Here is a 14,098-nt window from a genome sequence, read left to right as displayed (position 1 = left end):
GTGGTTGCTATAATGTGGTTCTCGCTCTCTGGAGGATAGCATGAAGCCTCCACACGTGCTAGGTCTCAGCGGTAAAAAGGCTGCCACTTTTGCCCTACAACAAAGAAATCGCTTACGATTCCCAAAATTTGTCTCAGATGACTAAATCGTGGTTAAAATAGTAGTGTACAATATACAATTCCGTAAACAATTTATTTTGTTGTAGGTCGTCTGGAAACATGTTACACTGAAAGACCCAAGTCCACCCATTTTGCCCTAAAACAAAAGAAATGTGTTTACAATTTGTCTCTAACGGCAAATTTTTGGACAAAAACGCACAGTGTGCACCGTATGATTTCGTAACAATGTATTCCATTGTTGGGTTATCAGGAAATGTCACTATAAATTTTCCAGGACTGTCGATTTTGCCCTAAAATGAAAGAAATCATTTAAGATTCCTGAAGTTTGTCTCTGACGGCAAAATCGTTGACACATTCATACAGTGTGCACCCTATGATTTCTCAAACTATTTATTTTGTTTTAGGGCGTCGTTTGTTATAGTTGAAATGTAACTATAAAGATCCAAGACCATCGATTCTACAATTGTTTACGATTCCCAAAATTTGTCTCAGATGGCGAATTGGTGGATAAAATCGTATAGTGTACACCTTGATAGTAGCGGGTAGTAGTGTGGAAATGATGAGAAATGGCAAAGGTGAAAGAAGGAGAGATAATTGTGCTGGAAAGTTTGGGAGTGATCAGGAAGGTTAAGTGTCTCATTGCCAATGTGATGCAATCTCTAAGAAAGAGAGGAAGTTTACGGTGATATGAGAATGAATAGAGAGCCAAAGTGGGCTCAAACTGAGAATTGGAAGTGAGAGAGTGAGTCCCATGTCGTATCTTTTTAGATGTACAAAGTGAGGAATAGCACAAAATTAAATACAGTATATAGTTTATCCAAAAATGAAAACCGGCTGCAAACCTGTACAATGTTTTCTGAAATGCGGCTTTGAAATGATTGTATTGTGAAAAGTGCTATACAAGAAAGATAATTATTTGACTTTCTTCTTTTGGAAAACAAATGAACTATTTTCACATGGCTTTTTGCCATATAATGAAAACTGATAGAAACTCCGGAGTGTCAAGGTCCAAAAATGACAAAAAAAAAAAACACCATAAACAAATGTATAGTCGATTCCAAGCCTTTTAAAGCCACATGATCACTTTATGTGATGATGAACAGGCCAAATTTAAGTCGCTGTTCACTCCCAAGTCAAATAATTGACTAATGGCAGCACCCAAATCAAATATGGTGACTATGTCACAGTCTGGACATAAATAACGTCAAACTTTATTGGTTCTTGCATGTTCGCAAACCAAAATTCATGATGTCGAACTTGCGATTGTTTAGTAGGTGCAACATAATGCATGGTTAAATTTCAATAAAAGTGGATTTGTTTTTTCTTTTTCAAAATGACATTTAAATCTAATTTCCTCAAGTGTTTCACCAACATGATCAGACGGCAACTCTGTCATGTTGCTACCAAATGTAGAATTTACCTTTTTCTATGGCGCAACTGACAGTGCATTGCATGAGCAGCCTCACAGACACGGTTCTGGACCCATGGAAATCAGAACGCGTTTACATAATCAATGACAAGCATGATTCTGAGGTTTAATTTTCCCAGAAAATTATATTTTTACTCCTGATGTTTAGGATTAGGGTTGGGGTTTGGGTTAGAGAGAATTTTTAATAAAATTTGCATTCCTGCTGACTGTATTACATAATTTACAATGAAAACACAACTTGCTTTTGGCGCCACTCAGTGGACATTTTACCCAGAACTTGAGCTCACATATGCCCATTTGTTCAACAACACTTCCAGCTTCAGCCACAGGGGGCAGTGATTCGAATTTCAGTAAGCAAAGAGCGATTTCAGCAGCTGAACTTTCGACCTACTGTTGCTGAATTCACAGTGAGACTAGCTATCTATGATCCTGTGGGTAATAATGACCTATGTTGTTTGCCGCCAATAAACAGCAGAGTAATTAATTTGGGGACATAACTGCACAGAATACTTTGAAAGAATGTCTTTCATGACATGATATGAGTTTATGGCCGTTCAGTTTCCTCAATTCACCTGCCATTGATGGCATAACATTAACATGAGACCTGGTCCACACTGCTCTTATGAAAGGTTTGCTGTTAAAACTTTAACATGACAGTCAATACAACTGTTTCCCTAAACCAACAACCAGTCAAGTCTCACACATTCTACCAGCTCCATACAATGCTGCCATTCAGTTCCTTTGGAATCTGCAGTGACCTCTACAGTTTGCACTTTTGGAGCACATTTCTTTCTGTTTTTCAGATAGCACACACACAAAATGACTCACACGCTCTATTGTTTGAAAATTATGGGGAAGTGCTTTTGTACCTGGTAAATGTAGTAAAATTGGACGTGCACAGATTTTGAACAAAGCAAACCTTTCTTCTCTGTCTCACCCTATTGATCCAACACAATTATTTTAAAGAATGCACGCAGGTTCATTTGCTTTTATGTTTATTATATTGTGTGTGGGTGTGTGTGTGTGTGTGCATATGTGTGCGTGTGTGTGTGCATGGATGTAATGAAGCACTAATATGTTTCAGTGTGTGTGTATTTAGGCAAGATCTGACTTGGCTGTTTTGTCTTTTCGTTTGTGCGCTCTCATCATTTTAGCCTTGCACAGCTGCTCAAATCCAGGCTGATCGTCACTGAACACTCATGTTTTTACTCTGACTTTTGCATTTGTCCATCAAAACATGTTCACAATTAAAAGAGCCAATAAGTAGACCACACCAACAGCAAAAGATTGCAGACAAAGACCCTTCCGTTAAGAAACTACAAAAACTGAATCCATGGAAAGTGCAAGAATTTTGTACCGAAAAAAAATTAAATAATATACTACATGCTCAAAAACGTTGTTAGCAAACGTTGTTAACGTTGTGTATAAACTTGTTCGTAATGCACTCTTCTATAATGTTTATTCTTTTAATTTTGTACTTTTAATATTTTGTCATTTTAATACTGCTAAAATTATTTTCTTAGTATTTTTGTCATTTTTTTCCCTATAAAAATATCTAAACATCCTAATGTGGTGGTGGCGTAGTGGACTAAAGCACATAACTGTTAATCAGAAGGTTGCTGGTTTAATCCCCACAGCCACCACCATTGTGTCCTTGAGCAAGGCACTTAACTCCTGTCCCTGTAATAAGTGCACTGTAAGTCACTTTGGATAAAAGTGTCTGCCAAATGCATAAATGTAAACATTAAGAAAATGGTGATGTTTGTTTATAGCAATAAAACATTACCTATATATAGAGAGAGAGTTACAAATTAATAAATAAATAAAAACTACACATAGGAGTAGCTGACACTCTAAATTATATCACATCAACCGTTTTGGTGGGGACACAATTGCATACTGAATGTCAGATCTTGCTAAAGTCACACAATAGTCAAGATTCAAGATCAAGATTTTCCCATAGACTGTCATTGTTTTCTGAAGTCAGACAAAATTCACCCCAAAACAAAATATGCCTCAAAAAAAAGATTTTTTATAATCAGTGTCTCCCTAAAAAACACGATCAAAACAGAAAAGAGGAAATATTTAAATCAATCTATTTCCTTAGGTCTCTGAAGGTTAAAACAAACAAAACAATTATATGAAAATCAATATAATGCATAAGATATTAAAATATGTCTTTGGCAATTTATTATTTTTTATTATTATTATTAGTGTTATTGTTATTATTATTATTATTATTATTATTTTCTAGTTTTAAACATAATTCTAACATTTAGTGAGGTTCATGCTTGCAACAAGAAAAAAATGCCGGGGGTGGAGAGAGAAAAATAAACGTATTCAATATACTGTATATTCTCTGAGAACAAATACTGTTTTGTCTCTCTTATTTTATGGATATTTAATCAATAAAGCTATATATCTTTATATTCATCAATGAAAGTTACTCACCAGAAACTTCCCATTTGATCCGAGCAAGAGTGCGAGCAAACTGCAGAGAGAATCCTCAAGACGTTCAGTACCAAAAGCACTGGCGAGGAGAACGAGGGTTTGTTGGCATCTTCAGAAAGCTTGCGTGATGCCCAGGTTTCCAAATCCCATCCTTGTCATTCCGTGGCATCTTCTCTCCTCCGTGTGGCTGTCACTGATTCTCCCTCTCCTGTTCTTCCATGCTTGAGTGTCGCTCTCTCAGTGTCTCAAACGTGATCAATGCTACACGGAACGACGTGAGCTGTTTTCCGGTGTGTGTGTGTGGATCCCATCTGTCCCTCTCTCGACCTCAGCTCAAGAACATCAACCATGGTGTATGAGCTCAGAGCCAGTGTGTGTGTGTGTGTGTGTGTGTGTGTGTGTGTGTGTGTGTTGTGTGTGTGTGTGTGTGTGTGGGTGGGGGAGCAGAGTAAGCGCACGCGTAGACCTATAGGCTCAGCTCCTCTGTGTTCATCTCTCTCATTCACTCTATCTCTCTTCCTAAGGAATAGTTCACCAAAAAAATTAACATTCTGTTATTATTCACTCACCCTCGTGTTGTTCCAATCCTGCATGCTGAATTCAAAAATCGTCACGCAGCTCTTTTCCCTACAACGACAACTCATAGTGGCCACATCTTTCAAGCTGCAAAAGTGACAGAACAAAATTGAAACAGACATGAATTAAATGGATAGCTCACCCAATTATCTTTTTCTCATCGTTTACTCACCCTCATGCCATCCCAGGTGTGTATGACTTTCTTTCTTCTGCAGAGCACAAATGAAGATTTTTAGAAGAATATTTCAGCTCTGTAGGTCCATACAATGCAAGTGAATGGTGATCAGAACATTGTAGCTCCAAAAATCACATAAAGGAAACAAAAGTAATCCATAAGTCTCCAGTGGTTAAATCCATATCCTCAGAAGCAATATAATAGTAGGTGAAAAACAGATCAAATCAGATCTTTTTTTACTTTGACTCACATCTGAAAGTGAAAGTGGAGATTTAATGTGAAAAAGGACATAAATATTGTTCTATATAAATATCAGTAAATGATGAGAGAAGTTTTATTTTTAGGTGAACTATTCTTTTAACGAATAAACAAGATACAAACTAAAAAAAGAACGACATACAGGTTTGAAATGACATTAGGGTGAGTAGATAATGGATTTTTAATTTTAGGCTGAACTATTCCTTTAAAGGAAGGATAGTTCACCCAAAAATGAAAATTCTCTCATTATTTACTCACCCTCATGATAGCCCAGGTGTGGATGACTTTCTTCCTTCTGCAGAACACATTTGAAGAAAAATAGAAAAATATCTTAGCTCAGTAGGTCCTTAAAATGCAAGTGGATGGTGATCCAACTTTTGAAGCTCCAAAAATCACAAACAGACAGCATAAACGTCATCGATAGCATCATGCCTGATCTTCTCTCAACCAAACTGACCAGCTCTCCGTGCAAACCACGATCTGTCAGTGGATCAATAGCTTTCTGACAGATAGGCAGCAGCTAGTGAGACTGGTGAAAATCACATCACACTGCTCATCTCCCTGTAGACAAATGACTGCACTGCAAAGGACCCACTGTCAAGCTCCTGAAGTTTGCAGATGACACCACAGTCATTGGTCTCATCCAAGATGGTGATGATTCTGCATACAGATGGGAGGTTGAACAGCTGGCTGTCTGGTGCGGTCACAACAACCTTGAGCTGAACACGCTCAAAACAGTGGAGATGATAGTGGACTTCAGGTGAAAAAACAAAAACAAAAGTTGTATTTGTTAACATTTGTTAATGCACTATGAACTAACATGAACTAACAATGAACTGTTGTATTTTTATTAACTAACATTTACAAAGATTAATAAATGATGTAACAAAAATATTGTTAATTGTTTGTTCATGATACCTAATGCATTTACTAATGTTAACAAGTGGAACCTTATTGTAAAGTGTTACCAATTAATGTATTCTTAAGTGATACGATCGCTTTTTTGCGAAAAAATATCAATATTTAAGTACTTTTTAACTATAATCCAATGCTTCCAGTAAGCTCCAATGCAGTCTCTCGTGTGATGAATTCACATTGGCATGTTACAGATGTAATCTCATGTTCTCCTCTCAGTTGAGACATCCAGGATAAGCAGACAAACGCACCATTATGAGTAAATAAACAGATAAATACAGATCTAAACCAAAACCAACAAAACGTCTGTACAGCGTTCCTCCTACTACTTGTAAACAGTGCTGCTCTTCTGGCAGTGTCACACATGCCTCAGTTCTCGCATGTCTCACGTTCCAACGTGATTACGTCTCACGTGCATACTGATGCTGACCAGAAGTGATGATTTAGAGTTTAAAAATGTTCTTATATTTATCTTTCCTTATCTGTCACTCACTCGACGTTGTGTCGATGTAGTGAAACTAGGGGTTACTCTTGGGAGCCCCAAACACCTCTGCTTTTTGAAAAAAGGCCAATGGGAATTGTTGAGTGGAATTTGCATGCCACATACAGGTATAAAAGGAGCTGGCATGCAATCACTCATTCAGATTTTCTCTTCAGAGCCGAGCGGTTGCATTCAGTGCACTGAATTCAATTTCTCCCTACCGTTCACCTCAAACTGCTGGATTTACAGCGCATTTCAGTGGCTTCTCCCCCTCTGCTCCCGTCTAGTGCAGAGAACGCCCCTGGGCGCTTCGGCAGAACAAACAAAAGAGTATATTCTAAAAGAGTATATTTTCATTCTAAAAGAGCGGCACACACGGAAAGTCTTTTTAAAGATGCCTTTCCGTTTGTGTGTTATTCCTGGTTGCGGTCATTTTCCTTCTTGTAGGAGAGGCTGGAGGGGCAGCTGTCCCCTTCCACCTTGAAGGTGTATGTAGCCGCCATTTCGGCACATCACGATGCAGTGGATGGTAAGTATTTGGGGAAGCACGACTTGATCATCAGGTTCTTGAGAGGCGCTAGGAGGTTGAATCCCTCCAGACCGCGCCTCATCCCCTTGTGGGACCTCTGTGTAGTCCTTCGGGGTCTACGGGGAGCTCCCTTTGAGCCCCTGGTGTCAGTTGAGCTTAAGGCACTCTCTTTGAAGACTGCCCTCCTGACTGCGCTCACTTCCATCAAGAGGGTAGGGGACCTGCAGGCGTTCTCTGTCAGCGAATCGTGCCTGGAGTTCGGTCCGGGTTACTCTCATGTGATCCTGAGACCCCGACCGGGCTATGTGCCCAAGGTTCCCACGACCCTTTTTAGGGATCAAGTGGTGAACCTGCAAGCGCTGCCCCAGGAGGAGGCAGACCCAGCCTTGGCATTGCTGTGTCCGGTGCATGCTTTACGCATCTATTTGCCGGTAACCATGTTTGTAGAAACTCCTCCCCCCTCGGGTAGGACCTACCATGCGACTTCTCCACATGACATACTTCCGACAAGACTCGGTAAGACCATGTGACGTATTTCCACTCAAAATACCCCCCCCCCCCCTTCTCTGGGCGGGGTGTGGTCTCCGCAGTGTCTTTCCCTTGGGAGTGACACCCCCCCCCCCGCCGTAGACATTTATGGCCCCCAGTCGGTTAACAAATTCCTCTCTTTTTGGGGAGAAAAAAGAGGAAAAGAGGCCACAGCTGGGCTAGCCTGTCCCTATTTGTTGGGCAGTCAACTTGTTCCCGATGGACTGTTCGACGCTCATAAGAGCGTTGGGGGAGGTTACGTGACGGCCTGGTGCGCTGGCTACGAGGCACACAGTGGTCTGCCCGTCTCGCACTGCCAGTCCACGTAACACAGTTCAGCTAGTTGTGCCGTTTTGTATAGGGACCACTAGTGTCACTACATCGACACAACGTCGAGTGAGTGACAGATAGGGAATGTCAAGGTTACTTTCGTAACCTCCGTTCCCTGATGGAGGGAACGAGACATTATGTCCCTCTTGCCACAACACTGAACTACCCGCTATAATGGCCGGGACCTTGTCTCGGCTCCTCAGCACAAAACCTGAATGAGTGGTTGCATACCAGCTCCTTTTATACCCGTATGTCCGGGGGAGTGGCATGCAAATTCCACTCGCCAATTCCCATTGGCCTTTTTTCAAAAAGCAGAGGTGTTTGGGGCTCCCAAGAGAGGAAGGATTACATCAAGATGTAGATTGTAATGCAGGTGCGGAATTTATATAAATAAAATAATCTACTCCTCTCTCGCCATTGCTGGCATGCCAGTGATTACCCCTCTGCGTGCCAATGCTGGCATGCGTGCCAAAGGTTACCAACTCCTGATATAGATATACACAGTAACCCTCTCACAACATGGTTGGAAAAGAAGGTTTTATCTCTTATGGGATTAATTATGACTTTTAAAGGGGCAGTTCAACAGCATATAATTAGGTGGCTGTGTTGATTATAGTCGGTAACCCACCCATAATAAGGGCTTGGGCTTGAATGTAAGAAGCACTCTATACAGAGAGGACTTGTGAGGAGATGGACAACACGTCCAGGTTATAAAATCTTGCGAATGTATTTTGTGTGGACCATCCTGCTGCCAAACATATGTCCTGTATGGACACACCGTTTGTCCACATCCGTGAAGAGGACGTGCCTCTGGTTGAATGCACTTTGACACCAGTAGGGCAATTTGCGCCCTGTGATTCATAATCAAGGGCGATCGCATCAACGATGTAGTGGGAAAGTCTTTGTTTGAAGACGGACATTCCTTTTGTGCATCTATAAAGAGCTGATCCAACAGCCTAAACTGACGGGTGCACTCAACATATGTATGCAATGCCTTCACCGGGCATAACATATGCATAGATTGCTCTTCATCTGAATTAAATGGTGGGGGAATGAAGGCTTGCAAACGAACCACCTGAGCCCTGAAGGGCGTTGATAAAACCTTAGGCATGTAGCCTTTTCTAGGTTTAATTGTGGCTTTTGACAGATCTGGACCAAACTCCAGGCATGCAAGGGCACATTGTCTCATGCTGCTCTTGTATTCTGCCTCTACCAGTGTCGGCAACTGACTGAAACGAAGCACAATGGATTTGACATATTTTTGAACAAGTACACTCGCTAAATGGTGATGGAATGTGTCAAATGAATCAAACAAAAACCGCATCCGAGAATACAATAAATGGAATTGCATTTTTTTTTCTTTTTGTAATCGAAGGTGTCAGAACCGTACCGACCCTCCAGAAATTGCCCACATTCACTTCCAGTGTAAGTGCCTCACTAAACTGAGTAACAGTTTAGCATTTACCTAAAAAATATATCACTGAGTGCATGCGTTGTGAATTCTGTTTCATGTTGACTTTACAGGTGCACTCAGAAATTTTTGAAGTATGTCAAATTATGGCTTACACTGACACCTAGAGGCCTGGATACTTCATCATTCAAACAGTAGTTTTCAGTTACCAATGCCATTGTAGAAATTCACTACGCACAGTAAACCAGGATTAATTTAATTAATGAAAGAAAGTGTCCAAAAACATGGCAGTTACTGAGATTAAGTGTAGTATTCAGCTGGTCATGTGATCCTAACATGGCTGCCCCCATGAGGCGCCCCTGCCCCATGTAGAATAAAAGAGCTTTTATAAGGTTACTGATCTGACTGAACTCTTCATCTCACATAAATGGTCCTGATTTCATACATAGGTTTCAAAATTACTATTAATGTTTTTTAGAATAAAAACATTTTAAATTAGGAAAAAATACTGACTACACCTTTAAAATTTTTATGCAGAATATACATTCTCTGACTGAGGTATTTTAAACATATTAATGATTTTACTGGGCTTGTTTGAAACTAAATTCTAATTAGAAGCTTCAGCTTGTATTATAGCTATGTAGGGGAGTGACCTCTCTAACAACTTTATCAGTAATATCACTCATAAAAGTCACTTTGAAGTCTCAAACTCACAACACATCTTAGTGGCTCGATTAAAGTTTATTTAGGTTTTTCCTACAGAATGCCAAGACCATCTGGGAATAACTTTTGATGTCTTTCTCAAGTATCTTAGCATCTGCATAATCGTGTTTGATGCCTTTATTCTGTCTTGACTCTTTCTCCAACACCTCCAAAGCCAAACCATCTTTGTCATCTTGTCTTCTGATGAAAGCATTACCTTTACTGCTCTCTTACGTGATATGACTCAGACAACCTCATTTCTGTTTCAAACTCTCACCTACTGCATTAAGCTATATTGGAGCCTCTGGCGAAACACATTTACTGCCATAAAACAAGCCAGAGACGTTTGATAGAGGCTCATGTTTACCCCGAAAACTATCAAAACCCTTTTAAAGGGATAGTACACTTTAACACTGTCTTAATGCCTCTTATACTGTATATTACTCAAAAACATCTCATCTTCATAATGATCCCACAAAGTACAGCAATAATTCCCCTCTCACGGCAATGATAATGATGTAGTTTACAGTCAAAGCAGTTGGAGCATCTCTTTAACATCCATTCATAAATCATTCTGCGTGCTTTGCCTCGATAAGAGAAGAGAATCCTGAATACAACATTTACCATGGACAAAGGTCAACCAATCAATCATTTCATGCCAATGTGTGTGTGTGTGTCCATAAGATGATGGCTCGGTACCACTGGGTCACATCTGCTCTCTAAGTGTGATGGATGAGAAGATGGCATTAGTAGACGTATACGTGAGCCTGCATTTCATCTTCAATTCACTCTATTCAGATAAAGTTCTCTCACTAAAGGCCCTTGCACACATCCTATGAAATTGAAGAACGGAAAGGTGTGAAGTTCAAAAAAGTGTTTTTGAGTTAGTTTCGCTGGTTCGTAACAGCTCGCCAGAACGAAATTTCAGGCAAACTTCTTACCGGCTGCTAAACACCTTCTTACTGCTAATGGTCCACGTTATCAGTAGGTGTGACATGGAGCTCCAACTACTTTGAAGCCCACAGCTAATTCCCGTTCAGTCAGTTAAGATCAGTAATCATAAACACACCGGCGTGCAGAGTTATTAACAAGCATGTGCAAACTTACCCACATCTGTGCGATCAATCGTGTAGAGACCTTTTCAAAGAACATGTCATGTGATTTTTTGTTTAATTAGTCTACAAAAGGAATCACTTCTATTCAAATACGCTTAAGTGCCTTTTCACTCATGTGTCATCTGCCCAAAGTAAGATATGCCTCTAATCATCATTCATTTGTCTGTATTCTGCCCATTAACACTCTTTTAAACACCCATCATTGCAGTAGTATCAGTGTCATTATATATTACAATAACAGAGTATAACTGGCGCATATTATGGCCACATATAGCGTCTTAGCACAAAAGTGCCATAAATGTAAAAGGTAAACATTACAATTTACTCATCATCTACAGCACATATATTACTTTAAATAATCATCGAGTGGTTAATACAGCTTCTTTTTCTGATCTCGTGTGAATCATACTCATAGAATGAGGCATGAATTCATTGTTAACACATTTTAATGTCATATTAGTTGATGCCCTAGCAGTGTAGCAGGTGTCTGAGTGTTCGCAAACAGTATGACGCTGGCTCAGCTGTTTCAAACTTCTTTTTGGCAGTGACCAAAGAATGAAGAAGCATTTTGCCGCTAGTGTGCTGGAGCCTTAAAGAGCCAAGATAATTTCATTTTTGGGGTGTTGTGGCTAGTGGTCGACCGATATGGGTTTTTTAATGGCCGATGCCGATATCCAGAGAGCAGGGTGGCCGACAGGCCGATACAACTCCGATATATCACACAATTTAATATAGTAAATAAAAAAACATAAAATTGCAAAAAAATATATATAAACTCTTATTTAGTACTATATTTACTCAATTTCACACAAAACTAGAAAAATTATATTGTATTTTAAATGGTAGATAGCCGTTTCTTCAGATTTCTGTTTAGTCATCAAATTTTAGTAATTAATTGGCACATGAAGAAATTGTTTATATATTAGGAAGCAGGAAATAACAGTACACACTGTTGTCCAGCAACCATGGATGGCATCTCTTTAAACGAGATATGCACATATTTGCAGATGGTATATGATATTAGTTTTATTGATATTTGCTTTTTTTATCATTAGACAAGACAGTTAAAAGTTACAGGGAACTGTTGAGGAGAGAGAAGGAGAATGAAACAGATGAGCACTTTAACATTATGAGCTCGAACGCGTCTGCCGCGGCTCTGATATGCAGACAGTTTAAATGACACTGTGTTGCACACTGGTCGATTATTGTAGTAACACGATGGCACGTAACAAGAAAACGAACCGTGACAATGCTACCTCCCCAGTCCACCCACACCATTAATTAAAACTAAGCTGCAAAGCCACAAGTTCAGAAATTATAATGACTCACAACCATGAGGTCATTAGCATATGACTATCCACATTTACGTAAACATTTACATACAAAGCCTAGGGCACGAATTCTGAGGTGTCGATTTTCTAGAGACTTTACAGTAGTTCTGAGTATTGTTAGGTTACTGGACCGTTATAGAGGAAAATAAATGGTAAAAGAATTAATTAAACTTCAAAGCTGCGAATATAAATCTGATTTATTATAAACTATAACATGATTGTGGCATCAGTCTGCTCACGTGTTAATAGAAACAGTTTGTGCTTGCGCTGTCTCTTCCACACCCGCTCATCACTGCCACAGTGCGAGTCAACGAGTGTCAGGTGACAAACCCGTTTGAAGAGCTCATTAGGGATATATGCTTGTCGCGAACAGTAATAATAGAAAAAATCCTTATTCTTCTTTTCCCAAATGCTTTATTATTAGTTATTTGTGTTAGTAACCTAAAAATAACTCTATAAAGTGGGTAATCGTAGATGGTAATGATTTCTCATTGAAGAATTTTTGGAGCTAGTATTGGATATACATCTGTCTTGTTTTGAGGGTACTGTATTTCTGATGTGTGTGTGTGTGTGTGCGTGTGCGTGTGAGTGTGGGCAGTTTTAAGTGGTTTGAGGACATTTTTTTAGGTTATAAACTGGTAATTACAAGGGTATTATGCTATAAATGTGGTTTATAAGGACATTTCTAGTGTCCCCATAATTCAAATCGCTGAAAAAACATACTAAATGATGTTTTATTGAAAATGTAAAAATGCAGAAAGGTTTTTGTGAGGGTTAGGTTTAGGGGTAGGGTTAGGGGTAGGGGATAGAATCTATAGTTTGTACAGTATAAAAATCATTATGTCTATGGAGAGTCCTCATAAGGATAGCCACTATAACATATATATGATCATTATTTTAATATCACAGTTTTTATTTTACAAAGAACCACAGTTTTACACTAATTAAGCTATATATCTATATATGTTTTATTTTATTCTCGTTAATTACATATGTCCATAATGTATAAAATAGCAAATTTAGCATAATCAAATTAAAATCTTTTCTTTTTTAATGAAACAAAAAATGATAAGAGTGTAGCCCTCGAGGCTAAAGGGACCCTGCTTTCCAAAGTTGAGTACCTTTGCTCTACAGTGTGTGAGTAAATCACTTGCATATGCAACCAAATTTCGTGCTGTGCGATCAAAAATGTCTGTGATTAGCCACTGGCTAGAAAATGTTCAGATTTTACTTGCTAGTGTTTGAGTAGAGTAGTGGAGAAGTTCAGCACTGAGATCGTTTCACGTGTGTCGAGAGAAAAAGTTTGGTTTGACTTGTTCCGTGTAATATGTGACCAAAGACAAGATCCACACACTCCATTTGTCATTGAATAATGTCTCTTTTAACACCCTTTCTGATCTTTACAGTCAGTTATTCATCAAAAACAATAAAAATAGAAACTAGAAATAGAAATTCTTATCACACATAGCACAGATGCGGTAAAGAAGCCGTTTGACTCCACTCTTGTTAATATGTGCTCAACCGAAACACTTCTGTGAGAGGTTCGCTGAACTGGCGCTATTTTTAAAGAGACAGTACCGTTTTAGCACTTGTTCTACATATCATTGTAAATTTACAATGTATTAGCATACAAAGCTAAAATGAGACCAAAATAATAAAAAACTAATGACAAAATTATTATTATTTTATTAATATTTTCATAATGTACCAAGTTAGAAGGTCAACTGTATATAATTAACAACATTAGC

General features: G+C 39.0%; 1 protein-coding gene across 3 annotated transcripts in view; it reads right to left on the bottom strand.

Moving 5' to 3' along the window:
- Nucleotides 1-4,296, bottom strand: part of LOC127439995 (proline-rich protein 36-like) — a 188,549-nt gene extending 184,253 nt beyond the window's left edge. For all 3 annotated transcript variants that reach the window (XM_051696336.1, XM_051696338.1, XM_051696337.1), the window contains exon 1: nt 4,000-4,296. The gene's annotated coding sequence lies outside the window, so the exon portion shown is untranslated. The remainder of the gene's footprint in view (nt 1-3,999) is intronic.
- Between the last annotated feature and the right edge of the window lie 9,802 nt (nt 4,297-14,098).

This window comes from Myxocyprinus asiaticus, chromosome 4 (genome assembly GCF_019703515.2).
Source record: "Myxocyprinus asiaticus isolate MX2 ecotype Aquarium Trade chromosome 4, UBuf_Myxa_2, whole genome shotgun sequence".
In the NCBI taxonomy this organism is placed as follows: Eukaryota; Metazoa; Chordata; class Actinopteri; order Cypriniformes; family Catostomidae; genus Myxocyprinus; species Myxocyprinus asiaticus.
Note: the sequence above shows the minus strand (reverse complement) of the source record. Positions and strands in the feature narration are given on the sequence as shown.